This window comes from Hyperolius riggenbachi, chromosome 5 (assembly GCF_040937935.1).
Source record: "Hyperolius riggenbachi isolate aHypRig1 chromosome 5, aHypRig1.pri, whole genome shotgun sequence".
Classification (NCBI taxonomy): domain Eukaryota; kingdom Metazoa; phylum Chordata; class Amphibia; order Anura; family Hyperoliidae; genus Hyperolius; species Hyperolius riggenbachi.
Genome location: NC_090650.1, coordinates 272,425,484 through 272,452,063, shown reverse-complemented (window position 1 = coordinate 272,452,063; position 26,580 = coordinate 272,425,484). Strand labels below are relative to the sequence as shown.

The following is a 26,580-nucleotide window of genomic DNA, read 5'->3' as shown; positions in this document are numbered from 1 at the left end:
TTTAGAAAGAAGACACCCCAAGGTATTCCGTTAGGAGTATGGTGAGTTCATAGAAGATTTTATTTTTTTGTCACAAGTTAGCGGAAATTGATTTTAATTGTTTTTTTTCACAAAGTGTCATTTTCCGCTAACTTGTGACAAAAAATAAAATCTTCTATGAACTCACCATACTCCTAACGGAATACCTTTGGGTGTCTTCTTTCTAGAATGGGGTAATTTGTGGGGTTCCTATACTGCCCTGGCATTTTAGGGGCCCTAAACCGTGAGGAGTAGTCTTGAAACCAAATGTAACAAAATGACCTGTGAAATCCTAAAGGTACTCATTGGACTTTGGCCCCCTTAGTGCACTTAGGGTGTAAAAAAGTGCCACACATGTGGTACCGCCGTACTCAAGAGAAGTAGTATAATGTGTTTTGGGGTGTATTTTTACACATACCCATGCTGGGTGGGAGAAATATCTCTGTAAATGACAATTGTTTGATTTTTTTTACACACACAATTGTCCATTTACAGAGAGATTTCTCCCACTCAGCATGGGTATGTGTAAAAATACACCCCAAAACACATTATACTACTTTTCCTGAGTACGGCGGTACCACGTGTGGCACTTTTTTGCAGCCTAGGTGCGCTAAGGGGCCCAACGTCCTATTCACAGGTCATTTTGAGGCATTTGTTTTCTAGACTACTCCTCAAGGTTTAGGGCCCCTAAAATGCCAGGGCAGTATAAGAACTCCACAAGTGACCCCATTTTAGAAAGAAGACACCCCAAGGTATTCCTTTAGGTGTATGACGAGTTCATAGAAGATTTTATTTTTTGTCACAAGTTAGTGAAAAATGACACTTTGTGAAAAAAAAAACAATAAAAATCAATTTCCGCTAATTTTTGACAAAAAATAAAATCTTCTATGAACCCGTCATACACCTAACAGAATACCTTGGGGTGTCTTTTTTCTAAAATGGGGTCACTTGTGGGGTTCCTATACCGCCCTGGCATTTTACGGGCCCAAAACCGTGAGTAGTCTGGAAACCAAATGTCTCAAAATGACTGTTCAGGGGTATAAGCATCTGCAAATTTTGATGACAGGTGGTCTATGAGGGGCGAATTTTGTGGAACCTGTCATAAGCAGTGTGGCCTTTTAGATGACAGGTTGTATTGGGCCTGATCTGATGGATAGGAGTGCTAGGGGGGTGACAGGAGGTGATTGATGGGTGTCTCAGGGGGTGGTTAGAGGGGAAGATAGATGCAATCAATACACTGGGGAGGTGATCGGAAGGGGGTCTGAGGGGGATCTGAGGGTTTGGCCGAGTGATCAGGAGCCCACACGGGGCAAATGAGGGCCTGATCTGATGGGTAGGTGTGCTAGGCTGTGACAGGAGGTGATTGATGGGTGTCTAAAGGTGTGATTAGAGGGGGGAATAGATGCAAGCAATGCACTGGCGAGGTGATCAGGGCTGGGGTCTGAGGGCGTTCTGAGGGTGTGGGCGGGTGATTGAGTGCCCTAGAGGCAGATAGGGGTCTAATCTGATAGGTAGCAGTGACAGGGGTTTATTGATGGGTAATTAGTGGGTGTTTAGGGTAGAGAATAGATGTAAACAATGCACTTGGGAGGTGATCTGATGTCGGATCTGCGGGCGATCTATTGGTGTGGGTGGGTGATCAGATTGCCCGCAAGGGGCAGGTTAGGGGCGGATTGATGGGTGGCAGTGACAGGGGGTGATTGATGGGTGATTGACAGGTGATCAGTGGGTTATTACAGGGAAGAACAGATGTAAATATTGCGCTGGCGAATTGATAAGGGGGGTCTGAGGGCAATCTGAGCGTGTAGGCGGGCGATTGGGTGCCCGCAAGGGGCAGATTAGGGTCTGATCTGATGGGTAACAGTGACAGGTGGTGATAGGGGGTGATTGATGGGTAGTTAGTGGGTGTTTAGGGTAGAGGATAGATGTAAACACTGCACTTGGGAGGTGATCTGACGTCGGATCTGCGGGCGATCTATTGGTGTGGGTGGGTGATCAGATTGCCCGCAACGGGCAGGTTAGGGGCTGATTGATTGGTGGTAGTGACAGGGGGTGATTGATGGGTGGCAGTGACAGGGGGTGATTGATGGGTGATTGACAGGTGATCAGTGGGTTATTACAGGGAAGAACAGATGTAAATATTGCACTGGCGAATTGATAAGGGGGGGTCGGAGGGCAATCTGAGCGTGTAGGCGGGCGATTGGGTGCCCGCAAGGGGCAGATTAGGGTCTGATCTGATGGGTAACAGTGACAGGTGGTGATAGGGGGTGATTGATGGGTAATTAGTGGGTGTTTAGGGTAGAGAACAGATGTAAACACTGCACTTGGGAGGTGATCAGACGTCGGATCTGCGGGCGATCTATTGGTGTGGGTGGGTGATCAGATTGCCCGCAAGGGGCAGGTTAGGGGCTGATTGATGGGTGGCAGTGACAGGGGGTGATTGACGGGTGATTGACAGGCGATTGACAGGTGATCAGGGGGATAGATGCATACAGTACACAGGGGGGGGGGGGGTCTGGGGAGAATCTGAGGGGTGGGGGGGTGATCAGGAGGGAGCAGGGGGCAGTTTTGGGCATAAAAAAAAATAGCGTTGACAGATAGTGACAGGGAGTGATTGATGGGTGATTAGGGGGGTGATTGGGTGCAAACAGGTGTCTAAGGGGTGGGCAGGAGGGGGGGTCTGAGGGGTGCTGTGGGCGATCAGGGGGCAGGGGGGAGGAAATCAGTGTGCTTGGGTGCAGACTAGGGTGGCTGCAGCCTGCCCTGGTGGTCCCTCGGACACTGGGACCACCAGGGCAGGAGGCAGCCTGTATAATACACTTTGTATACATTACAAAGTGTATTATACACTTTGTATGCGGCGATCCGGGTGCTAGTAACCCGCCGGTGCTTCTGAACGGCCGGCGGGTTACAGCGCGAGGTGGGCGGAGCCAGTCCCCAGCGGCCGATCGCGTCACGAATGACGCGATCGCGCCGCTGATGCCCGTAAAAGGACCACCGCCATTTGTCAATACGGCGGTCCTTGCGGGGTCCACTTCCCGGCCGTCAATTGTATATACGGCGGTTGGGAAGTGGTTAAAGGACAACTATTGCGAATAATTGTAAAATTTAAAATACATGTAAACCCATATCATTTCAGGGTAAAATTACTTTTCTCCTATGTTCCTGTTGCTTACAGTAGGTAGCAGAAATAAAGAAAACCCTGAGATCACCCCATGAGGAGATGGGCTAGTCCAAAACCTGTCAGATATGTCAAAATGTTACTACCTACTGTAAGTGACAGGAATGTAGGAGAAACGTAATTTACATCTCATTTTACTCTGAAAGAAATGTACTTCTTATCTGTATGTATTTACATGTATTTAAAATTTTATGATTTTCATGACAGTGGTCCTTTAAGCGACACTAAAACACATTGTTACCCACCTAACCCATCTGCTGAAAGCCACTCTATTGTGTGCCATGCCATTGTCTCTCCTTCCCTCCCTGGTATATCAGAATGACATATCCATAGAGTACTTATTCTGTGTAGTGCCGCACACAGGATAAAGCTAGATCCTGACAGGCCACATAAATAGTGCATTTGTGCGCATCTTAACCTCCACAACAAAGAGGAACTGAAAATAAACAACACTCCTGCAATTCAGAATATATCTGGTGAAATGCTACGAGATGTTGCCAAAAATATAGTGAAACGTGTCCGAATGTGTGTAGAACAGAACAAAGGTCACTTTCAGCACTTGCAATAATTTATAAGGTACATTACATCAAAAATGTCAGTATTAATATCCACGGTGTACTTTGAGGCTAAACATCCGGTGTTACACACAAGCTGTAGTAGAAATACAGACACAGCAGTGACAGCAGCAGCATCACCACCTGAAACAAGGACTGTGCTCTTTCAGATTTGTAAATATATGCTCCATCATTGACAAAGTTCTCAGCAGTTCGTGGCAACTACATAGTGGAATCTTCCAGAGGCATGTGGAAAGTATGTCAGACTGAGGCAGGGAACACACTTGCAGGGCCGTTTTCCCCTGCGTTTCCCAGGTTTCCGTCGGGTTTTGCGGTCGCGTCTAACGCGTGCGTTTTTCCGCGTGCGTTTCCACGTTTATGCGTTTGCATCGCATGTACTGCCATGCAACGTGCGGGAAAAAGCAGAAAACTGTGCGTTTAGAAAACGCGGAAAAAAACGCGAACGCAAACGCGCACAAACGCATGCGGCGCAGCGTTTCCTGAGCTAGGCTATTAATTTCAATAGCCTCTAAAATCGTGCGCGTTTTGCCGTTCGCGGCAAAACGCGCAAAAACGCATGTAGTGTGTTCCCTGCAAGCTTAATTCATTTTGATAAAGGTCAGGTGATGCACAATTTGTATCAGGACAGGCTAGTACCTAGTATTATGAGATGGTTCTTGGTGGTTTTGCTTCCAACCGCCAAGTTTCTGTAATGAGAGGGATCAGGAGCCCGATGGTGCAGTATCATAAATAAAGGAGGTAAGGATGAGAAAGTGAAATGTACTCACAAGGGTGGGTTGCACTCCTGAAACCACCGACAGAGCCTACGTGAAAATAACCATTCCTGTTTGGTGTACCAGATCTGCTTGGCAGGTGCTGGTCAGTCGCTCTCCTTTGGTATTTGGACACTTGGTGTACCATATATTACCCGAAGTGTTGGACTAGGAAAAACTTGTTGGAGGTGCCCAGAATATAGCATAAACTTAAAACTATAGAGTATAGAAATAATACGAACTTACCTCCATCAAAGAACAAAGCATATGGGTTGAATAAATGTAATGATGCACAAAAAGACAATGCGTTTCACAGGTACTGGCCCGCTTCCTCAGGTCAATGACAAAGTGCCTAAGTCTGCAGCAGTTGCGAATGTGGGTACCTCAAGTACCTATTCTCTACCTCTGCACTATCTTGAACATGTCATGTGATCTTTACATCTGAGGTTGTCGATATCCAAGCTGAAGCTGATAGGGTCATTAACCATTAAGGATGAGCACTGCTGGTTAATGCTAGCTGTAACTAGGCCTGGCCACTGTGGCCTGAAAAAACTGTACAGTGCCTCTATTAGCCATCTCTTGATGGTGGAGGTGCCACTGCTTATTGCTTGTGTGCCATGGGTCATGAAATTGCATCAGGTAACAGTTGCATCACTGCAACCTACCGCAAAACGTTTCTTGTCTTAAAATCACTTCACTATAGCAACAGATTTTGCCTTCCATCTGCACAGCTAGGAAGAATTCTGTTATTTTGGTCTTGTAACATGGCTCTAAGAGTGTTGCCACCTAGGGCTTGGTTTACTAAGCGGTGCTTACCTACTTAGCACGTCTAAAGTCTTTAGGCGTGCTAACCAGGGTGCTAAGTAGGTTAGCACCGGTTTTCTCAATCAGATCGCGCGCTAAGTACCGCGCGCAAAGTTTTGCGCGCGCAAAGTCCTATGCGCGCGCTAAGTCCCATAGGCTTTAGTGGGCACTTTGTGCGGAGCACCCTGCGCTCTGTGCAGTGCGCGGGCAAAACTTTGCGCGCGGTACTTTGCGCAAGATCACTACTTCTCACATTTCAACTGAGTTTAGACGTGCTAAGGGCCAGTGCTAAAGTTAGCACCGTTTTGTAAATCAAGCCCCTAGTGTTCAATTTAGTGTTTGTGATGGTATCTATTGTTCAGTTAGCACACATGTGCTTCAAATTACTTGCTGCTGAGAACTAAGTTTCTGTCGCAATGGACAGAAAGTTCTATGTGTAACCTACTCCCCCTTCTCCTGAACCAACACTCATCTCCCCTCTTTTTTACTATGTTCCAGGAATGGAGACACGTGACAGAGAGGCCTACCTAGGTCTCCCTTTCTCATGCCTGTTCCAACAAGTAGTCAAAGAGGTTGGTGTCATCACGACTGACCTTTTTTGTGCTTTCTCAAAGGGGATTAAAATGGCACACTCATCCTGCTTCTCTAGTCATTCTTGAGGAGTTAAATAAATACACAAGCTCCACTGAGTGTCTGATATGGATATATTTAATCAGATATCCGATAACAGTTCTATTTCGCTGGGAAAACTGTTGTGGCATGTATAAAATAGAATTCAAACATGTGGGAACATCAGCGAAAAAAAGCATTTACAGCACTGGAGCAAAACAATGGGTGGATAGTGGGCAAAATAAGCTTTTCACTACTAGGTTCATCACATGAGCCAGTTCAGGTACATGTCTGAGCTATCACTGGTGAAGGACTAGCAGATGGTTCACCCTATTGCAGAGTTCCTCAACCCTGTCCCCAAGGCCCACCAACAGTATGTTTTGTAGGAAACCACAAACATTCACAGGTGGGTAATTAGTGTCTCACTGGAGCTAATTAACTACCTCTGTGGATTTCCACAAAACATGCACTGTTGGTGGGCCCTGAGGACAGGGTTGGGGAACACTGCGGCCTATTGTCATATATGACCTTGCCTGGCTGAAGCATGTGTGGAATTACTCACATCAGCCTGATTCTGTACAATTACTAACAGTTGTGGACTTGTGTGGCTGCATTTCCATTGGGTGAAAGGCTTTAGCATGGCCCCATTCTGCGTTTGTGCCACTGTACACTCGGCTTTGGATGTCCAGAGGTAGCGCTAACAATGCACAATTGGTGTCCTTGGAAAAGAACTTGAAAGAGGAGGACCAGAAGGAGAAGACAGAAGTGAGGTAGAACTGGAAAGAGGTTGTACAAGGAGCAAAATACCAGAAAATCAGTAGATGTACCTCTTATGAGGTGTTGTCCAGCTAAAGGATATTTATTACACATGCTTAATGAATCACACATCTGCTGTCATAGGTGACAGTATGCTGCAGTGATAAGCACGTATTCTTGGTTACATAGTCAAGCAGGACCAGGTGACAGTATGCTGCAGTTTGGGAACAGCCTAATTATGTTGTTTGGTTGGACATGCTGCCTAATTATGTTGTTTAGTGGGATACGCTGCCTAAATATGTTCTTTGAGACATGTCTGCACACTTTTTTTTTTTTATCCAAACTTTGGATGGGAGAGGGTTACCACTGAATTCTAGCTATATCTATGTCAGCTAGTATAGTTGGGCATGTATTTGATTGGTCAAATATCAATCTGCATACAAATTGCTCCCCAGTTTGCATCAACTTGGTAAAATAAATGAATTGACCATCTCTACTGTGGACCTATATACAGTGCTGCCTATAATTATTCATACCAAATGGCAAATTTTGACTTAAAGTTACTTTAATTGAACCAGCAAGTCATTGTTTGATGGGAAATGACATATGTGTCCTACAAAAGAAAATAAGATTTACAAGAGACATTATTGTGGAAAAAAAAATTCTCAGCTTGTATTTACATTTAAGCATCCAGTCCAAAATTATTCATACCCTTCTCAATAATCAATAGTATAGGCTTTATTGGCTATTACAGCAAACGCTTCCTATAATTGCAGATCAGCTTTTTGCACGTTTCCACAGGTATTTTTGCCCATTCATCTTTAGCAATGAGCTCCCAATCTTTCAGGTTGGAGGGTCTTCTTGCCATCACCCTGATCTTTAGCTCCCTCCACAGATTCTCAATTGGATTCAAGTCAGGACTCCGTCTGGGCCACTCCAAAACGATAATGTTGTTGTCTGCTAACCATTTCTTCACCTCTTTTGCTGTGTGTTTTGGGTCATGTCATGCTGAAATGCCCACTGGTGCCCAAAGCCAAGTTTCTCTGCAGACTGCCTGATGTTGTCATTGAGAATTCTCATATATTACTCTTTTTTCAGGGTGCCGTTTACTGTGGACTCCCTGGTCCATTGGCTGAAAAACACCCCCAAAACATTAGGTTCCCACCACCATGTTTGACAGTGGGGATGGTGTTCTTTGGGTTGAAGGCTTCTCCTTTTTCAATTTTTCAAGTAAATAAGTCACTTACAGGTCTACTTTAAATACTTTAAAACCTGCTAAGGTTAATTTAGAAAAGGGATAAAGGATGACCAAGAAAAAGCATCTTATTTTAACTCCCTTAAACACAGAATCTGACCTACTATATCATTGTTTAATAAGTGCACCTTAATTGTTTAACATGGTGAATAAATCTCAATCATTACACTTCCCTATTTCAATTAAATGGTTACTACAATGCTGCCAAAATCAAATAACCTTAATGAATTCTTAATGTACAATGCTGACAAGCTACTTTGGAGGTCACTGAAATCTAAGAAACCACTACAACACGACACAGGGAGGATATTTCATTCATGTCATGAAGCATTATTTTAGAAAGAAAGACATGTTAGCAACATTGCAATTTAGTTATATGTGATGATATTTAAGTGCAACCAGCCTCCTTTATGTTTTAAAAGCAAACTTGTGTCAAAAATAGCTTTATTAGTCAAATGTGTATACAGAAATTATTTCTGAAAATAGTTCTTAGTTTTCTGAAATGCAGCCCCTGCTTCCAAATATAATTTTATGGCACTGGTTTGCAAGTGAGAAGATATAGCATGTTGCTATGGGCAACAAATGTAAATACCTGTCACATGTGTGGCCCTTGGTTATAGCGCTATCGCTCTCTCAAGAATAGCCGTGCTGGACGCTGGCTACCACTGATCTGTCACCATTGTCATGAGAGAGACAGTAACAGTTGGCCTTTAAATAATAATAATATGGTTAATATATGTAGAGAAAATATATTTTAACTGAATCATTTTACCTATAGATTTTGACAGAGCTCAGTTGGGCATTATTATGGCGCATTACTGATATAAACTCTTTGGGGAAAACAAACAAACATCAAAGCTGCCATCTTAATCTAAATTGCAATGGAGGGAAGCAATACTAATCTCATCACCACAGTCCTAGAAGCAGTGAGCCTTGAATAAAGCAAAGTGATATGCCGTTATCTAATTTTGCAGGGCTACAGACTGGGTCTATCGTATTTTTCTAGATAAGTATTACTATGCACAGCCATGTAATTATTGTGTCAGTTGTATGAACTTTTTTCCCACTAGGGGCATTGTGGTACTGAACTGTGAGGGCTACACTAGTGATTTTCATCTCATGCTAGTAGATAATATAACCTGTTTTTGTCAATCACTCCACAACAGATCAGTATGACTGTCAATGTCATGTGAATCTTATAGTAGCATGAGAGTGCAATTACCAACATAGTTTAGCTCAAAGACTACTTTATACACATAATACATAAAAAACGATAAAATACTAGCCAGGCTCAATAATTAAATATTTGTTCAAAGCAGATGCATTCATTTTAATGCTTCAGTAATGGTGAGGTCTACCTTTGATACTTTTTAAAAGCACTAGGGTTGAAACAGGATAGTGGACAGCCCTTTGGGTGTGAGAATCCACTGAGGCATCATTGACAATGGCACGGTGTGTTACCCTTGTTTTGCCGCAGGGTAATGCTAGACCAATACAAGTCTATGGGGCATTTCATGGTGCAGTGCAATGCGGCAGAAGTCCTCAATCTGACGTGCGGGCAACAACGCATTAGGGGCCAGCATGTGCGATGATGTGTGGTGACCCGAAGTCATGTAAGTCAATGGCAATGCAGCTTTTTAAAAATTCTCAGCGTTGCGGTGCGCATTCAAATTTTTCAATACACTTCCGCACAATTCAAATTGGACATTAAAATCAAAAATTGATTTTAATATCCAATAACGTTTTAGCAGTATCATGCTATGTGAGGTATTTTCATTGAAGTACATGAACATCACTAGCATAAAACCCAGAGGAAAGATCCATATGCAGGAGGAGCGACATATCTGAGCAGTGAGGGACGACATGGGAACGGTCCCAAAGCGCATACAGACTTAATTGGGGGTCGCCACACACGGTGAGTGGATCACGGGGGTGTGGTGGTGGCTATCCTGTCAGAAGCTACCACGGAACCATGAATACAGAGGAATAAAATTATGGAAGATTTCTGTATAACATGAACTGGATGTACAAAATTAAATCACAGGTAACTTTTAATTTGTTGCTTAGAACTCACATGTGTGGCTAGCATAGCCCACTCCTTTCCCCATAACAAGTGTAACCAGCTTTTCTCTCCTCTGCCCTCTTACCCCAGCCATATAATGAGAGGATAAGCCCAACTCACCTCCTCATAATAAGTGTGGCCAGCAGAATAATAGTACCCTTCTCCACCCATGTTAAGTAACACCCCCCCCCCCCCCCAAAAAAAAAAATGAAAAGAAATTAAATATGGCAATGGCAACCTGCCCCTCCATCAAAAAGACCTTTGTTGACTTTTTCCTGTCCAATGCTTATCCTAGAGTGTCTGGGAACTCGATCTGTTGACAGCTTCTGCCTTGTACAACCTCCCGATCTGTTGCCAACTTCTGAGAATCCAATCTAACTTAGTACAAGAAGCCGCTCTGTTGCCAAACCATGCCTGTCATGTACCTGCTCTGTTCCTGACCTTTGCCTTGTCCAGTCTACTGGCACCTTTTTCAGCCTCATCCGGCAGAAGGTGTGTTCTGCTACTGCTGTTGTTGCAGCAGCAGCCAGCTGTTCCATTGCCTGATTACTACTCCATCTGCCAAAGGAGTGTTCTGCCACAGCACCACAGCTTAGGACCTCCTGCCATTGTCGTTCAATGCTCCCTGTCCCAACTCAAGGGGCTGCAGGTGCTGATCTGCCCAAAAAAGTTGGTCTCCACTAATCCGTCTCTATGGTACGTCATCCTACAGGGCCTGGCATTCAATAAGACATAAGTAAGCTTATTGGAGGAGTAGTAACTGTGGAGGAAAGAGGGAACTTAATACAGCCAGAAAGCCGGTGACACACCCATGGCCTCCATCTAATGGGCCCCAGTACTCTGCTGTGCCCTTGACCATCACCTATTTCTCATGTACCCAAAACGGTACTTGTCCTCATGTCTCCCACCCCCAGCAGTAGATCAGTGCACTTATGAAGCATGCTGTGACATTACCTGCTTTTCTCTGCCAGCTATGTCTCCTGCAGCACTCTTACACTGAATATCAGATCACGGAGCCAACGTCCTTCCAATCCATGCATATAAGCACTGTCAGCACATCACATCACTCAATAATATGTAAAGAATGATGTCATGTACCCTATGTGCCTGCAAGGATGGAAAGGATGATCACGCCATGATTATAGTGAGAAGAAAGGGCGCAGGAGGAGACATTGCAGAAGCAGGTAATGCCACAACACACTCCGTAAGAGCACTACTCTGAAAGCCTTCTGCTTTGCTGGCATGGCAACTGAGATGGATGCATACTGCATCCTCGGTAAGGCAGCAGAGACCACAATCGCATACTGCTGTCCCCCTCCTACCATTCTTGCAGCAGTACCGCAAAGTCTTTTACAGTCCCAGACTGCAGTAAAGGGGTTCAAATGGTCCCTGACACCACAGACATCTATAGTATACCATTTTTCCCATCCCTGTGTGCACGCCTCATATATATGTGACTGTAATGGCCCTAACTCTAATTTAGTGACATTTCAGTCCTTCTTTCTATATTTTGATGTGCCCCACGTGAAGATTGCAGACCTTTGCCATGTACTGGTAACTGACACTTTTTAAACCAATCCTGAAGCAAATTAAAATAAAAAAGATAAGACGCCTCAGTAGTGAAAAGCCTCTGAGTAGTCCAGAGACTTCTGGTATGTAAGACCCCTTTGTTCCAGTGCTGGGTCCCTCTCTTTCTTTGGTGTGCAAATGCAGCTGTGAATGAGCACGTCCTTAATGGGCATGTGCAAATAAGGTCCTCTTATGACCAGTAGAATGACGGTGCCTCGTGTACAGAGGAAAAAAGCTGTACAGGAGCACCTTCGATCTAACAGGCATGAGCCGACCTTACTCGTGCATGCCCAGTACAGACAGGCTTGTCCTCACATACTAAAGAAACCTATTTGACCCAATGGGGTGGAATAAATATAGAAGAATCTAGAGCTGGAATGGTCGGGTGTAAAAAGATATGGGAAGATTCTGGATTACCCAGAGGCTTACCACTGCTGAGGTAAGTACTTGTCTCTCTACTTCATGATTGCATTTGTGTCCTGCACTCTTCTCAGCCCCACAGTTATTAGCTAGCATATTAAGCTTGCAAGCTTGCTGGTTTGTTCTATGTGCTTAGTTTCATTTTATGTAATGCCTTCATTGGCTATAAATAGAAAAGCCTTCTGCTGGTTTGTATAGTTTTCAGACTGGACACCTTCCTACTGACAGGCTCACACAGGGCGTTTGCAAGCTGAGCTGTGTGTGAGTGACATGCTGGGGGGTGGATTTATTGAAACACTCGCACTGTGATTGGCTGCAGAGCTCTCCCACTGATTCAGCAACAGTTTCACACTGCTCGCTGTGGTTTTCTGACAAGCTGTCAGCTGACAGCCTCAGACAATGTACAAGCGTGACATTTGCTGAGAGGGGGATGAAACATGGTGATGTCATACAGGAAAAAAGGTCAAGAAAATAAACAAAACGTTGTAACAATTCATAGTGAAGAGTGGTAAGTGGACATCTTGTAAAACTTGCACCAAGCTTGCAGAAAGGTATATGCCTGATTTGCAACATATCTTACCATTTTAGAGCACTTTGGCACTACTTCAAAACTGATCTTGCTGAAACCAATTTCACAGGGTAAATTGTTTGCCATAGCGGTTTACATATATGTAGTTATTCGTATCCTCCCTGTCCCAGAAGCACCAGTCAGAAGATGCATTGATAATCAATACACAAACACAGGTAATGTGCAGTCTTGATGAATGCAGTTCCCAAGCTAGGTTTACCTGCAGGATTAACTATGAATTAAGAGATAAATCAAATCGCTGGCCTTAAAATAGCTTTTTCACCTGATATATGTGATATATAGTAAAATGTAGTAAATTATTCAGGATACCCACTTTTACATTAATTATCCTGGCTTCAGCAAAACTTCCTATATCTGTATAGTGCTGTTATATTGCTGTATGTTGGTATGTAACCCCACCATCCCAGTGATGTCATGGGGCAAAAGCTATGTGGGGCATTAGCTATGTGGAAATCTCCCCAGAGAATTCTGGGTGACCAGGTGTTATTTCTACTGGCTTCAGAACACAGAGTGTGCACTTGGTAATTATGTTAAAGATGCAGGCTGGAGTGGAAGCACAAGAGCTGTACAGACATAGTTCTTACCCCTGGTTGGCCAGCTTATTCTGCTCTAGTATAAAGGCTGCATAATATGTTGGCGCTTTATAAATACAATAAATAAATAAATATATATTAAAACAGGGGAGGGGGAGATGAAAGAGATTTGCTGAACTGCCCGGTAAACAAGTAGTTCACAGTCGGCAACGGAAAAATAGGCCTAAGGGCTGGGACCCACTACAAATCACAAAGCGCTATTGCAATCGCATTTTATGGTAGAGCTGTGCAAGAAAATTAAGTGAGAGTTCCCTACTCCTACACAATACATTAGAATGCAAACGCTCACAAATGGCTGCATATCCTGGGATTGCGTTTAGCTCTAATCGCAATAGTTCTAGTGGGTTCACTGGCATTCACTTTCATTGGCAAAAGTTTTTGAAATCGCTAGCGATTGTCAGCGATCCAAAAACACTCACAAAAACGCTCTAGTGGGGCCCAGCCCTAAGGCTGGATACACAGTGGTGCATTGCATAACGCATGCATTCAAATGTGTGTGAACTGCAATGGAGACTTGGCATAGATGTTAATTCAGAGCCTCCATGCGGCGAGTTAGAGTAACGCAATCAGTTACAAGGCAGAGATATGAAAAGCTCCATAGAGTTGTATGGACAGTGAATTGACATGCAGAATTATTCTGCAACACAACTGATGCACTGTGAACAGGCCCTTATGGCTCTTTCACACCAGAGCCCTTTTTCAATGTTTCAACGCAAAGTCGAAACTTTGCGTTAACCAAGGTAAAATGAAAGTCCATAGACTTTCATTTTACCTTTCACACCCGACGCTGCCTTTTCCATGCGTTGAGGTACGACGCACCCGGGAGCATTTTATCGCCGGGAATCAGCGTTTCACCATTGGATCAATTAATTACTACCGCCGCTACTCAGCGCCGCACCATCCCGACGACGCATGGCAGCCTATTCAACGTGTGCAGGAAACGGCTCCTGCACGCGTTGTCTAATGTGAAAGAGCCCTTAGGCCCCTTTTACACTTAATCAGTTGGTATGCGTTAGTGTACGTTAGTACGCGTTAGTGCGCGTTGGTACGCGTTTTTTCCATAGCAGTGCATTGGGAAGATTTCAGTTAAAACGCGCTAAGTGTGAAAGGTGCCATAGGAAAACATGGAACTTACTTTGAAAATTTGTTTTCTTTCCGTTTTAACTGAGAGCAACTGATTAAGTGTAAAAGGACCCTTATGAAAATGACTCTGTTCTTAGGGCTCTTTCACATCAGAGCTTGCGTTGGAGAACGCTCAAAGCATACGTTTTGTTGTATGCCTTTTACTGCGTTTTGATATGCGTTGCACTGCAGTGAGTGTGCGTTTTTAATCCGTTTTCAATCCGTTACTGCACATAGAAAAACGCAGGTAATTTTTTTTTCTTTTAGTTGTCAACTTTCTACATTGTTCCTCTGTTGCATTCTGGGACTGATTGCCTGCGTTAACGGATTAAAAACGCGCATAGTGTGCGTTTTACATTGACTAACATTGTAACGCATAAAGCTAGCGTTGGCCAAAAAACTGCGCCTGGGTGCAGTGGAACGCAACGCACAAAAAGGCTGCGTTATATGTGAAAGCTAAAATGAAAGTCTATGGACTTTCATTTCACCTTGGGTAACGCAAACTTTATCCTTTGCGTTGAAACGCAGAAAATCTGCCCTAATGTGAAAGAGCCCTTACTCCAAATCGGTTGTAGAGATGCTACTTAAGCAGGTCATACACGCATTGATCTTTCCCTGGCAGATTTAATCTGTGATCATATCTGACGGAATGCTGTAGAGCAACAAACCACAGGGATTGTAATTTCAATCCATTTGCAGCAAAAATCGATCCAATTTACATTCATACTGGACAGAACAGTTTGGTTGCTTGGGCACGGCGGGGTAGTGACTGTGGCAGTAGGTTGATGGCCCACAGCGCTGCCATGTATTGAACTGTGGAACACTACGGTTCAATAGATTTAGATTAGATTCCTCTTTATGTTGGGCATACATGGCCCAGATTCTTCTTATCAGTCGAGCCGCTGATGGCTCGATTGATAATTTCCGACATGTCCAATCACCGCATGGATCGATTCCCGGCTCGATCCCCACGGTCGGACAATAGCGGTAATCGAGCGGAAGATAAGCAAGTGCCCGCGGGGACGAGCGGGAATCGATCCACGCGCCCGCATCGAGCTGCTGCCTCGATACCGGCACATTGTCGAGCCGTGTATGCCCGGCATAAGTCAAATCAGAGAGGGTCTGATCTATTTGCCACATTTGGCGCCAATCTAAACATGAATGGGCACCTCATGGTAAGTTCTCTGTATGGGCATTGTGTAACCTATAACCAAGTATTACGCAATGCACGTTATTACATGCACATTACTTTTCATAGCATGAAGATTGCTTTAATAACAAGCTCATTAGGTTACCTTCACGCTGTATCCGGTGCGGATCCAGAATGTGATGGAACTGCAATGATGATTGAAATTCACATTGCATAATTTCAATGGGATGCAACATACAGGGAGTGTAGAATTATTAGGCAAGTTGTATTTTTGATGAATAATTTTATTATTGAACAACAACCATGTTCTCAATGAACCCAAAAAAACCTCATTAATATCATAGCTGAATATTTTTGAAAGTAGTTTTTAGTTTTAGCTATTTTAGGGGGATATCTGTGTGTGCAGGTGACTATTACTGTGCATAATTATTAGGCAACTTAACAAAAAACAAATATATACCCATTTCAATTATTTATATTTACCAGTGAAACCAATATAACATCTCAACATTCACAAATATTCATTTCTGACATTCAAAAACAAATCAGTGACCAATATAGCCACCTTTCTTTGCAAGGTCACTCAAAAGCCTGCCATCCATGGATTCTGTCAGTGTTTTGATCTGTTCACCTTCAACATTGCGTGCAGCAGCAACCACAGCCTCCCAGACACTGTTCAGAGAGGTGTACTGTTTTCCCTCCTTGTAAATCTCACATTTTATGATGGACCACAGGTTTTCAATGGGGTTCAGGTCAGGAAAACAAGGAGGCCATGTCATTAGTTTTTCTTCTTTTATACCCTTTCTTGCCAGCCACGCTGTGGAGTACTTGGACGCGTGTGATGGAGCATTGTCCTGCATGAAAATCATGTTTTTCTTGAAGGATGCAGACTTCTTCCTGTACCACTGCTTGAAGAAGGTGTCTTCCAGAAACTGGCAGTAGGACTGGGAGGTGAGCTTGACTCCATCCTCAACCCGAAAAGGCCCCACAAGCTCATCTTTGATGATACCAGCCCAAACCAGTACTCCACCTCCACCTTGCTGGCGTCTGTGTCGGACTGGAGCTCTCTGCCCTTTACCAATCCAGCCACGGGCCCATCCATCTGGCCCATTAAGACTCACTCTCATTTCATCAGTCCATAAAACCTTAGAAAAATCAGTCTTGAGATATTTCTTGGCCCAGTCTTGACGTTTCAGCTTGTGTGTCTTGTTCAGTGGTGGTCGTCTTTCAGCCTTTCTTACCTTGGCCATGTCTCTGAGTATTGCACACCTTGTGCTTTTGGGCACTCCAGTGATGTTGCAGCTCTGAAATATGGCGAAACTGGTGGCAAGTGGCATCTTGGCAGCTGCACGCTTGACTTTTCTCAGTTCATGGGCAGTTATTTTGCACCTTGGTTTTTCCACACGCTTCTTGCGACCCTGTTGACTATTTTGAATGAAACGCTTGATTGTTCAATGATCACGCTTCAGAAGCTTTGCAATTTTAAAAGTGCTGCATCCCTCTGCAAGATATCTCACTATTTTTGACTTTTCTGAGCCTGTCAAGTCCTTCTTTTGACCCATTTTTCCAAAGGAAAGGAAGTTGCCTAATAATTATGCACATCTGATATAGGGTGTTGATATCATTAGACCACACCCCTTCTCATTACAGAGATGCACATCACCTAATATGCTTAATTGGTAGTGGGCTTTCGAGCCTATACAGCTTGGAGTAAGACAACATGCATAAAGAGGATGATGTGGTCAAAATACTCATTTGCCTAATAATTCTGCACTCCCTGTACAGTTAGAGAAGGATGATCCACCAGACAACATAGGCAGGTGTTTGAGGCCTAGCAGGCTTCAGGGGGGCCCCACTTGCCACCTTCTTTGCTTCAGTCAACTAAAAGGACCACAAGGGAAACCTAAATCTACTAACTTGCCAAGGGCTCCATCACATCTTAATCCATCTCTGTATACAGTCCATAGACTTGTGCTTGCACCGCACACCCAGACCTGCGTACGATGCCCGGTAATTCTGACGGAATGCATGGCACCGCAACTATGCAAGTGTGAAAGCACCAATGAAATATAATTGCATTGTGTTTCAATGGGACTATGCATTTATTGTGTCGTCATAGTGAGCGTTACCCTGAAAAGCAAAAGTGTGTTTGGATAACTTAGTCCCTTACAACGCAAAGATGTGAACATGTCCATACAATTGTATGGGCAGAGTCAGGGCCGGGCCGAGGCATAGGCTGGAGAGGCTCCAGCCTCAGGGCGCAGTGTAGGAGGGGGCGCACAATTCATTCAGCTGTCATTCCTAATTGTGTATGAAGCAGCAAGAAATAAGAAAAGGGGATACACTGCAGCGACTGCAAGCCAGATAACTAGATATTAAGGTGTTGGGGAGGTTGTGGGCCCTGTGGCCCTCTTAGTCTAATATCAATCCGTGTGTGACAGCTGAGGTGGGAGGGATGGAGGGGCGCACTTTGGTGTCTCAGCCTTGGGTGCTGGAGGACCTTGTCCCGGCTCTGGGCAGAGTAGTCACCTCCTGCAAACTCATTAATTTGGGACTGGTCTCTTCAGTCATAGCCCTCGCTATGGCATTGCGTGCATTACGACTATACTTTCGCATTATCAATGCATGCATATTAGGACAGGGATAGCATACAAGTTACAAATTTTGCTATAGAGGTCTGCATTTAACAAACTGCCAGGTTACAGTCTGGTTATTAGCTGGAGATAACTGTCCCTTTAAACAGCTATCTGTCTGCGCCTTTATTTGTCGTGCAAGTCCTGGCTCGCCTCGGCCCGCAAGAGTTAAACCCAATACGATTTCCTAAATGACGTTGCCACGCAAGTCCGCACAATTCATCCCTGTGGACATTGAGCTTGGCTTGCCTCGCAATTCCTCTCCGTGACTCTCCTCCACCCTCTGTCTTTCCCTCAGCAGAACACACCCTGCTCTGATCAAACGCACGCACTCCACAAACTTCTCATGCTGCTCCCTCCGCTTTCCAGAGCCGGGAGATGAATGGCAGCCGCGCAGCATACAGTGTGGCGCGGGCTTCTTGCAGAGCTGCAGCGAGGCATGCACGGGAAGCAGCTGCCTGCCACACGAGTGCATAGTACTAGTGATGAGGCAAGGGTTAAATGAGCCCGCCCCGGCTGTGTTGTGCGTATGCAATAATCTGTGTGGCTGCCTTGGCTGTCCGCCAAAGTGTTGCCTTGCCTCCACACACTCTCCCCCCCCCTCCTCCCTTTTGCATGAAGTAGGATCCTTGAGCTGTTGCAGAGGCAGCCAACTGCTCCATATTTGGCTTCTATTACACATTTACATATTGGAGAGAGAGAGGCAGAGAGCTCTACTGCAGACATCATCTCTACTACAGTAGAGGAGACATACAAGCCTGTCTCAGCCAGAGGGGTGGGGGGGCACAGTGACAACACACACACACAAAACGCAACAGCTCAGACACCCTCTTCAGCCAACAAGCTCTCCCTACTGCACTTTACAGTAAGTCCATTGCTCGTTCTCTTCGTGGAAATCCGGCATCAGACAAGACGTGTTCCTGTGGATATTCTTATTTCTAGAAGAGATCAGAGGCTGGGCTTTCCCTTCCTGCTTTGCATGCCCTGAAACAGAAGAAGCAGCAGCCAAGTGTGATCATCCGGAGGAGCTACGGACATATTCTCTCTTGTGCTCATACATTGCTTCACTATGCTTCCTAACAAGGCTGGTGGACGAGCTGGTCGCCTTGATGATTAGGTAATAGTGTCTGTTTTTTTCTGTGGATGTGATGGGCCTGTCAGTGTGCTTTAACCCTTCCTGAGCTGGAAAAGCCTGTGCAGTAAGCAGAATCAACGACTAGGTAACCTAGGCAGGTGTCTGGGGCCTAATGGGTGTCAGGGGGCCGTACTACCACTTTCTCTGTTCCATCTCCCACCTCAGATTGCTAAAAGGACCATCAGAATGAATCAAAGTTACTAGCCTAGGGCTCCATTTCATCTTAATCCATCATTGGGATAGAGTGTACTATACACATATAGTATAGGGGAGATCTGTGCAGCCTGTACTCCCCTATGGGGTGCTGAGAGCTGTCTGTATAGGGAGAGCCTACGTGTGTGTAGTGTGTGTACACGAGAGAGGCGACTGACTGCACGTTTATGTCACCTCTGTCAATCCCCTCCTCCTCCTGCCGTCTGATCTATCAGTCTGCTGAGACCACCTGGTGCCACATTACCGCTGCCTACCTTCCATCCCGCTATTATTTCTAATATCCCCTCCTTTCATTGTCTCTGGCCATCAAAAGCTCAGTCTGACAGGGTTTATTTATTTATAAACACTCTTACACATAAATATTTGATTCTTCTGGCTCTGTATTTACTAGAGTTTCTATTTGAAGACTACATATTAGGACAAGCTGTTTGCACCTTGTGTATTGTACACAAGTCTTCTTCATCACTAGAAGAAACCAAGTTGTGTATTGTATAACCATTTTACAGATTAGCAGCCTTTGGAGAAGTCATGTTGTGAAAACTAGGTTTGCTTTACTACAGAACACACATCTATCTGTGTCTGTAGGCCCAATTTACATTTATCTGAAACAGTGTTTCTCTACGGTATTATGTTCAGACTTTATAAATGGCGGTTGCTGTTGTGGGCAACATCATTCCAATGACCCCTTGGCATGTATATAATAGGAATACTCTGTAATTGTCTGTAAATGCTTTCTAGACATTCACTTATACATTTATTCAGCTTTGTTTACACCCAATTTTTAATTTCTAAACTTGTAATCTCAAGTGCCTTCTGAGCCCTTTTTGGTGTACCTTAAGATATGCATACCAGATGTTGAAAATCGAGGCATTCTTGCTGAAGAAAGGCACTAGTTGTTTTTATATCTGACAGAAAAGTTGAGAGTTGCATTCCTGGACACTTTAGGGCCTAAAATGTTGGGCCGATATGAAGTCTGGCCTGGAGCACTAGATGAAAAGTGTGCTCCACCTCATGGTGCCGAACAGAGGACTCCCACCCTGCCCTCCTGGAGAACAGTACGATCCTGCTCACTCCACCTCAGCCACTTTATATGCAGCGTTGCTGACCTTTCCAAAATATTTATGAATGATCCAGAAACGCTGTGCTTAGGATGAATGCATTATCGTATTCCCGTGAATTATAACATTAGCCTGCAATGACATCATTCAGTGACCACATGCGGTTTCTTAGTTCAGTGTTTGCCGATGTTCTTGCAGCCTGTACCCCTTTATAAAAGATGCTAATATCTTTTTTGTGAGAAACATCATCTCACATACCACTTGACTGCTTTGCATTATTTAGGTATAAACCACACATTATGTAGAAAGTCTTTTTAAACATTGCTTCATGTATTAAAATATTTAGTAAGTTTTATTGATATGGGTTTTATAATTTTTTTTAAGTCTTAAAACATCCTATAACAGATAACCTGTGACAAATGCAAGTACTCCCTGAGCCCATCTGGTGTATGCATACCGTGTGCCGAGAACTGGAATATTCATAACAGAAGGCTGAATTTAAGGTGCCCATTAATGGTACAATCCTGATTGTATGAGTTTACCAAATCTATGTAGTAGAAGAGTATACTGAGTGCATATACAGTACTTTCAATGTATACTTAAAGGACAGCTGAAGTGAGAGGGATATGGAGGCTGCCATAATTATTTCCTTTTAAGCAATACCAGTTGCCTGGCTATCCTGCTGACCCTCTGCCTCTAATACTTTCAGCTATAGACCCTGAACAAGCATGCAGAAGATCAGGTGTTTATGACATCATTGTCAGATCTGACAAGATTAGCTGCATGCTTGTTTCTGGTGTGATTCAGAAACTACTGAAGCCAACAAGATCAGCACGGCGGCAAGGCAACTGGTATTGTTCAACAGGAAATAAATATGGCAACTTCCGTATTCCTCTCACTTCATTTGTCCTTTAAGGTACCCAATAAGAGTACATTTGAAATTGGCGCCGGTAGACTTGGGCGCAGGATACAGCGGTATATGGCTGATCCTGCTTCTGCACAAGTCCGGGCCGTTTTAATTACTATTCCCCCTCCAGGCCGCCATGGATAGTGGGGGAATGAAATCATTTGGCTTCCAGCGATTTCTGGAGGCCGAATTATTATGTTTTTAAAGTGAACCTAAAGTCACCCGAAAAAAATGAGATTAACTCACCTGGGGCTTCCCTCAGCCCCCTGCAGACGATCGGTGCCCTCGCAGCTCCGCTCCGATGTCCCAGGACCCGCCGGCGAGCACTTCCGGTTTGGCCGTCACCGGGCGACAGGCATGGGAACGTGAGTGATTGTTCGCGTTCCCAGCCTGTATATCGCCCCCTATGCTGCTATTGCGGCATAGGGGGAGCTATTGCGGAGCTGCGAGGGCACCGATCGTCTGCAGGGGGCTGAGGGAAGCCCCAGGTGAGTTAATCTAATTTTTTTTCGGGTGACTTTAGGTTCACTTTAAGCAACCTCGGCTCCGTCCTCTGACGGAGCCGACACTACTCACTGAGCGCTGCAATAGGAATGAATCCTATTGTAGTCTATGGAGGCGCCCGCTGCGCCCAAATCTAGCAGCGCTGAAAAGCACTGCTCCGACCCAATAATGATACAATACTTATTGTATGGTTTAATTAAATCTATAGTAGAAAAGTATACTGAGTGAATATACTTTGAATAGATACTTAAGGTAGTCACTCATATTTCACAGATGTGGTAAGATTGTACAATCAAAATTGTACCATTGATTGGCACCTTTAGAGTCCTTCCACACCGAGTTAGTTACGTTGCGATAAGATAACAGCTTAGCCAAATAGACGCACCAAGCAATATCTGAACCCGCTGCACTTACCGCATAGGAATATCATTGTATTGCGTTTGCAATACACTGATATTGTCCGTTGCAACACAATGCAACGGACTCAGTGTGGAAGTGCGCTAAAAGATAAGATTTAGATGAGTACAATGTAAGTTTTTCTGTGGCCATCTGTTCAAACTTGTGAGGACAGAAAACCTAAAGCGAGTAATTTTGGATGCCGGTGTGTTGAGTGGTAAAATGGGCGCTGCATAGACCACAACGTTAATTGTAGCTCTAGCAGCGACCAGGGGGTAATTTGGGAAGTGTCTGCATCCAATAAATAATGGTAATAGGCAGCGCAGGAGGGAGAGTGCAGCAGCCAAGGTGGCGCAGATATCGATGTAGATTGCGGCACATGGTGTAGATTAGTGTTGGGCATCGGTAGAGGGAGGGTCAGTTTGAGAAGAGGATTAGGTTAGGTAATAATAAAATATCAGTAAAAATTACTACCATTTTCAGAATCATCAAAATAAAATAAAGCAGTTTAGAGCTTTATAAAAGGCAATGTCTGTAATGCACTAGCACCCAATTATAGATCATATTTTTTTTTGTATATATGATGAACATAATACTTTTACACAGTCTGTTTAAGAACTTTTTCTGTGTTTTCCATAAAGCAGAGGCATTAAGGGGGTTCTTTAACCAGACATCCATCTATTTGCCATGACAATAGGTTTGTGTGCACAGGTTGTGGTTTATCATCTACAGTGTGTATGAAGACTGATGGCCTGCTTTTACAACTGTCTGTGTAGTATATAGGTGAAGCAGCTCAGTGAGTAAGCATAGTGAAAGAGCTGTGTGTAGTGTAGTGGAAGCTCCCTCCTCCCAGTGGGTGAGTACAGTGAGTCAGGCGTAGCTGGGAGGAGGATGCAGTGTGTGTGAAAGGAGACAGGGCCTCGGGGAAAGCTCAGCTAGGGGAAATGCTGCCTAGCTTTGCAAGGACAGACGTGTATTAGAATGAACAGATTTTGGGAAACAAGAGTGTGGATGAAGTTGTCAAGCCAATTTTGAGTTCCTAAAGGCTTCTGTCAGCCACGGACTAAACACCTGTACCCAGACAAATGTCTGTACATGAATCCTACTGGCAAGGTAAATGTTTACGTTTTGTTGTCTTCTTGCGCTTTGCTGTGTTTTAGTGATTACGATTTAAATATGGAACAGCATTGATTGTTAGGATCTAGCGTTACAATGTATGTAATACGGTCTGGCAAAGGTTTCCTGCAAGTGATTTCCTGTTATTTAGCAAATAGTGCATTCTATTTAGGTCTAAGAATCGGGCTATTCATATTTGCTTTGTAAAATGTGTTGTTTTGCTGGCGTGCATGCTAATCTCTTCCAGCCAGTAAGTAGTGCAGTATAAATGCTGCTGCTTAGAAAGCTGTTGAACCCTGTTCATATCACACTGTCACTGCCAGCTCTATGGGGGGTTTCCATGGTTTCCCAGGAAACAGGCCTTGCTCTAGAGTGGGCCTAAAGCCGTCTACAAAGAGAAGAGAGGTTCATGTATATATGAACCTGTTCCTAGAAATGAGACGAGGGTCCAGTGTGATTTCAAACAGGCTGTGAAAATCTGTCGTTCCTGCCCAGTGACCTCTTTCTGTTTGGCTCTGTGTTGCTGGTTAACTCTGCATCTCCCAGCGTCGCTCTGTCAGCTGCTACATGCTAAGGAGTATAGCCTGGTGATTTCATATATTTTCCTTCATGTTATGCAGAAGTAGCGTCACACCAGTGTACGTGTCTGTATATATGTGTAAAACACACACAGCGTTGATGTTCGTGTGTATGATATTTATAAGGTGGGAGAAATCAGGAATTAAGCTCCTCTGTATTGGTCATACTACTTTGTATGTGTATCGTGAGATACATACATGCTCACACACACACACACACACACACACACACACACACACACACACACACACACACACACACACACACACACACACACACACACACACACACACACACACACACACACACACACACACACACACACACACACACACCTCGTTAAAGTAATATCTGATATAGTAAACTCATTTCTCAGTTCTCAGCAACTGCATATGTATAAATTTACAATGTGTGACCAATTCTGATATAGTAAACTTATGATATAGTAAACTACTACGACACTTTTCCTAGTCTCTTGGAGATTACTATAGAGGGATTCTACTGTATTTAAAATTTAGTGTGTTGGCCGAAAGCAGTGTTGTCACAAAAGTGTGTGTGTGTGCGTTTTGTCTTTTGCTGGTGGTAAGATGTGTTTAATAGACCAGTTATGGTGATGAATAGGGAAAAAATGTATCTTTATTCCTGGTATTTTTCTTTCTTTTTTTCACAAGTTTCAGCTGCAGAACACTTCAAGAACTTTCATTATCACTTCATAATCTTATGTGTGACTGTATAAAAAGCTACAATCATCTCTGATTATATGCTAAGATCTTTTATAACATTGTATCAGTAACTCTGCAGGCCTATAGTCTACTTAGTGACATGGGCCTTTTCAAATGTCAATGGTTCCTAAGGGCTGGTTCAGACGGGCGTTTTTGTGGCGTTTAATGCGGCGTTTCAGACACCGCGTTTTTTGGGATCTACTGCCATCCCATGCAAGTGAATGGGAGCGTTAAGAGCTGGCTTTTGCAGGCTTTCATGAAAGCCTGGCGGTAGATCCCAGCGTTGCGTCTAGTCTCGAAAGCAACATGCTGCTTTCAGAGGCGGTAAACGCCAGGAAACAATAGCAGAGACCAGAACTGCTAGCCTTGAACGCTTCGCAAAAGCCTTCAAAAGCTAGCTTTTAAACGCTGGCGTTTGAACGCAATGCCAAGCGAAAGCTCAGCAGACGCCCGTGTGAACCAGCCCTAACTTCAGATTAGAAGCACAATGCTTAGTACTCCGTAGCTGGTATGTGTAAGTGTATTCCAGGCTTTTTAGGTGCTTAGCAAAATCAAAGTGCAGATATTCAAGGGAACCCTGTCTGAAATGAGTCAGGAGGAAGTACAGTTACCCTATAATACAATATATCTATATATCTGTGCAGCGCTGCAGAAGATGTTGGAGCTATATAAATACAATAGATAGATAGATAGATAGATAGATTCTGCAAAAAAATTGCATTGTTTAATTGCTGTTTGCCTTTAGACTTATTTAGAAAGAAATATTGTGAGGTCTTTCTGCTTTCTATATAGATATGACTTAATTTTCTAAATTTGGAACTTTCATTTTTGGTTAAGAGAACCTGTATTTTGCTCAGGCATCTAGTCACATGCTGAAGCAGATGTGACTGGTTGTAGATACATCAGCAGCTAGTATGTGACTGGTTGTGGATACATCAGCAGTTAGTATGTGACTGACTGTATATACATCAGCAGTTAGTATATGACTTGTTGTATATACATCAGCAGTTAGTATATGACTGGCTGTACATATGTGAGAAGTTAGTATGTCACTGGTTGCAGTTACAACAGCTGTTAGTACATTACTCTCCATAAAAACATTTGCAGTTAGTATGTCACTGGTTGTAGCAGATGTGACTGGTTGTATATACATCAGCAGTTAGTACGTCACTGGTTAAATATACATCAGCAGTTAGTATGTCACTGGTTGTATATATGTTAGCAGTTAGCATGCCACTCATTGTAGATATATCGTTGTAGATACAGTTAGTATGTAACTGAGTATACATCAACAGTTAGCATGTCACTGGTTGTAGATACATCAGCAGTGAGTATGCCACTGGTTATATATACATCAGCAGTTAGCATGTCACTGGTTGTAGATATATTAGCAGTTAGCATGTCACTGGTTGTATATACATTAGCGGCTATTATGGGACTGGTTGTATATACATCAGCAGTCTTTATTAGACTGGTTATACTGTAGATACCATACATCAGCAATTAGTATGTGACTGGTTGTATATACTGAACATCAGCAGGTAGTATTTCACTGGTTATATCAACTTTACATCAGCAGTTAGTAAGTGACTACTTTTATATACTGTACATCAGCAGTTAGTATACGACTGCCTGTATATATTGTACATCAGCAGTTAGTATGTGACTGTTATACTGTATATACCATACAACAGCAGATAGTATGTGATTGGTTGTACAGTATATACCATACATCATCAATCAGTATGTGACTGTCTGTATAAACTGTACATCAGCAGTTAGTATGTGACTGCTTGTATGCACATCAGCAATTAGTGCCTGTTCCTGTTGGCTGCTGCCCTGCCAGATGCTCTGCTGTGAGT

The 26,580-nt window shown here is 43.8% G+C and overlaps 1 protein-coding gene across 3 annotated transcripts in view; it reads left to right on the top strand.

Annotated features, from left to right (window-relative positions):
• The first annotated feature begins 12,483 nt into the window (after window positions 1–12,483).
• Window positions 12,484–26,580, top strand: part of ATXN1 (ataxin 1) — a 439,823-nt gene continuing 425,726 nt past the window's right edge. Inside the window, exon 1 of one of the 3 annotated variants that reach the window (XM_068236936.1) lies at window positions 12,484–12,509. The gene's annotated coding sequence lies outside the window, so the exon portion shown is untranslated. Of the gene's footprint in view, window positions 12,510–18,662; window positions 19,206–23,179; window positions 23,415–26,580 lie in introns of those variants that run through there. The other 2 variants (XM_068236933.1, XM_068236934.1) reach the window with 2 other exon arrangements.